This window comes from Hyla sarda, chromosome 1 (assembly GCF_029499605.1).
Source record: "Hyla sarda isolate aHylSar1 chromosome 1, aHylSar1.hap1, whole genome shotgun sequence".
NCBI lineage: Eukaryota > Metazoa > Chordata > Amphibia > Anura > Hylidae > Hyla > Hyla sarda.
Window position 1 is genome coordinate 411,094,861 of NC_079189.1, and position 3,912 is coordinate 411,098,772.

Genomic DNA, 3,912 nt, shown 5'->3' on the forward strand with positions numbered 1-3,912 from the left:
AACACAAAAAGTGGACACAGTGACAAAAAGAATAAATAAATAAGTGGATGTGCGCAGTGTATAATACTGCCTGGACATCTGACCGGATCTATAAAAATTCCCCGATCCTAGCTGGAAAGCCGGGATACTAAGGGTGAGTGCCCAGAAGAGTGAGCGAAAAAGTGCGTGCTACGTGCTTTCCTTCAAGTGGGGTTGCGAATCCCAAGTGAATTCCGGCACTCTGGGGTCACCACTCCCAGGGCACTTGTGCACATCGGCCTTCACTCTACCCAGACCTTAAGACCAGATCCAGCAGGAACAGGTCTCATTAGAGATGACTGCTGCCCTCCACAGCCATCCCTGGTATACCTGTCTACTGTGTGGTTCCCCATCCTGCCTTGGTAGTCTTCAACACCGCCAACTAACAGGAAAGGTACTACACTTGATTTTAGCCAAAAACACAGAGAGCTATAACTACCAGTGAGTTTCATCACCTTAGGGTCACCACTCCCCGAGGCACAAAAGTACCTCGGCTCTAAACCCTCAATCAGCCTAGTCCCAGCCAGAGTGATTGTTGTGCAAAACTGAGCTACTTTTGCAAAAGTTTCATGTTATAAATCAGTGTGTAAACTGTGCACCTAGAAAACCACACCTAGTTTTTCAATACCCGCGGAACGTGCTTTCTATCACCTAAGTGCATGAAAAAGTGCAAACGTGTCACACTAAAAAAAACGTGCACAAGGATGCGGTCCATCACAAAGCCCTTGTCTGAAATGAGAGAGGACCCCCCAACGAAACTGCCCTTCCTCTTTGAGCCAGGAGGCACCTGAAGGGTCCAGGCTCAAAGTCTCTTTTCATCGAAGGTACTAGGGGACAACAAGTGCTCCCGGCCTCAGCCCAAGAATCCACCTGCAAAGCTATATACTATGGCATCCTGCCTATGCAGGGATGCACGAGGTTTGCCAGGAGGTGCGGAATCTGATGGCCACACACACCTCCCCTGGACCACCAGGAGGGACACCAGAAGGGCTTACCGCATCATGACAAATCCTGTGACAAACAAAAACATGTTCAAGTAGCACAGTGAAAAAAACAGACATAAATAATTAAATTAATGTGCGCTGTGAAGTACGGCCCGGACATCCAGCAGGATCTATAAAAGTTTCCCCGATCCTAGCCAGAAGTCTGGGAATCAAAGGGGTGATTGCCAAAGGTGAAGAGTGCGTGGTGCAGAGCTTCCACTCAGTAAGCTATTACACCCAGTGAGATTTAGCACCTCAGGGTCACCACTCCCTGAGGCACAGAAGTACCTCGGCCTTCAACCCCCTCAGCCCTCCATGCAGCATCCATCCTACATCAATGGCAGAGACTAGACCACTGATAAGAACAGATACTACACTTTATCTTAGCCAAAAGGCCGAGAGCCATATATTCCATCAGAACGCAGCAGCATAAATGCGACACGTGCTGTACGTTGCAACTATGCAAATATATAGCACAGCCTGCAGCCTGTTCCAACTTATTGTGAAAACATTAATTTCGGCTGGGATTACACTTGGCGTTTTTGTCAGAAAAAAACACCATGCTCGCTGCGGGCACATGTTATGTTGGAATCAATAGGATAATATGAAATGCCAGACACTAATGGGGTATTCTTCATCCTTTTATGGCCTTTTTAGGCTATCAAATCTGTGGTATGTTGAGAGCATGTTTTTTTTTTGTTTTTTTTTTATTAAGTTTTGGTGTTTTTCTTCCCAATGTTTTTAATAGAAATCCTTGAGTCACATGATGAAAGAATTTGAGAAAAGCCAGGGGGAAAATACTAATAATAATAATACACATTGGGGGAGATGTATGAAAACCTGTGCATAGGTAAAGTTGACCAGTTGCCCATAGCAACCAATCAGATCGCTTCTTTCACATTTCAGAGGACTTTTTAAAAATGAAAGAAGCGATCAGAATGGTTGCTATGGGCAACTGGTCAACTTTTCCTCTTCACAGGTTTTAATAAACTACCCCCCCCCCCCCTAGTGTTTTTAGCAAAAATCCCACAAAAGATGGCAAAGAAAAGAAATGAGGGGGGCAGTTTTTGGTGTGTTTTTTTTGGGGGGGGGGCAGAAAAAAACATCAAACAAGAATTGCATCTGCTCCTAAGCTTAGGCTGGGATTAAACACGACTTATGTGTGGTGTTTTTCAAAGCCCACATTGCTTTATTTTTGGTGTCCCCCTCCCCCCATTTCGACAGACGTCTGTCCAGCTGTTGCAAAGCTGCAACTCCAAGCATGCCCAGGGCATGCTGGGAGTTGTAGTTTTGCAACAGATGGACAGCCACAAGGGATCAGTGGTGATGTATGTCAATCTAGGACCATGGTGTCTGATCTTGAACCGGCAGCAGGAGCCACAACCACTTTAAATCAATGGTTGCCGGGATGTCTGACGAGTGACATCCTTTGCTCCAGACCACAATGTCTGGGATGTCACTTGCCAGACGTCCCGGCAGCCAGCGCTGCTCAATGAGCCTGCCAGAGCCGCACTGATCTGTGTAAGAAACCTATGGGCCCAGGCTGTTGGGGGCACCAAATTATATTACAAATACTGAGCATCTGGTAAGGAGAAACAAGTATAACGCACCCACAGGTAATAGCGCCATTTTAATAAAAAATTTCCCAAAATCCCTTAGATAACACTCATACAGAATATATTAGAAAGCTTTTTTGTTTTTCAGCCAATCAGAGAGCAGCATTACTGAAATAGAACTCTCAGGAGGTAACAGCGTGTCACACATGTGATGTCATAACCATTGTCCACCAGAGAGCAGCACTGAGCAGATATAACACTGCTCCTGCTCATTCTTCATCAGTGAGGGGCTGATGCTGGACACTGTAGGGACCGAGAATGCAAAGTCACATACACTACTGTGACTGGTAAGTATCACATTGTTGTGACCAAAAGGTCTTTAGTGCAGTTCAATGTGCTTTTCTATAATAAACATGTCGATAATCTATGTTTTGTTTTCCTATCTTAGATGCACTATTTCCAGGATGTGGAGTAGCATTTCCGGACCTACAGCAAGACGTATGATGAAGACGTAGATTTCCAGACCTATTCCAGAAGAATTTGGATGAAGGCACAGCCCCTCGAATCACGCACATACACAGACACATTTGCCCAAATTCTAGAGGTAACCTCCTTTAGTATGCCCAGAGGAAGGGCAATACAGTAGCCATGGATTCCCTACAGGTTTCCTCCCCTCTGGAGGTTTTTCCTGTCCTGAGTATTAGTTACTGTACGCTCTTTGTGAGTGATGGAGGTTACAAAAAATCCCCTACACAAACATTTTTATATATAATAAATAAAGTTCCCCTTTTTAAACCATTCTTTAACTTGTTTGACTTTTATTTGTGTGTGAAAAATAGTGTTAGCAAAACGTGGATGACATGAGTTTTTTTTTTAAGTGTCCAAAGCTGCTCTCCTGCACGATCTGCATAATGGGGTGCGGAGATAGGCAACTGATGCTGAGTGGTACAGTTGCCGAGGCAACCATAGGACACCCAGCAAGTTCCATGCACGAGCCTTTATCTAATGAATGAGACCCTAGGAGAGCGGAGGAGGCAGGTGAGAAGACCTCTATCCACCATTTTGAATGATCACCAGATCGCCACAGGTGATTCGATCCTTGAATATAATGCCTGCATTGCCATAACCTGCTTTGATCACGGCATCTGAGGGGTTAATGACAAACATTAGAGCGATCATTGATGATTGCCACTACTGGCAGGTCCCTGGCTGCCAGGACCTGCCATACATGATGCGAGCACCGGTCCATTGTTTGCATCATGTACAGGGTGTAAATATACATCCAATCGCATCAGGATGTACATTTACAGGGTCCACCTACTACATTTTTATTGTAAGGCTATGTTCACATTGGC

General features: G+C 45.1%; 1 long non-coding RNA gene across 1 annotated transcript; it reads left to right on the forward strand.

The window, feature by feature from the left end:
- The first annotated feature begins 2,730 nt into the window (after nt 1-2,730).
- On the forward strand, nt 2,731-3,357 carry LOC130279712 (uncharacterized). Its single transcript, XR_008846016.1, has 2 exons — nt 2,731-2,904; nt 3,006-3,357. It is a non-coding gene; the product is annotated as an uncharacterized LOC130279712 (long non-coding RNA).
- The last annotated feature ends 555 nt before the right edge of the window (nt 3,358-3,912 follow it).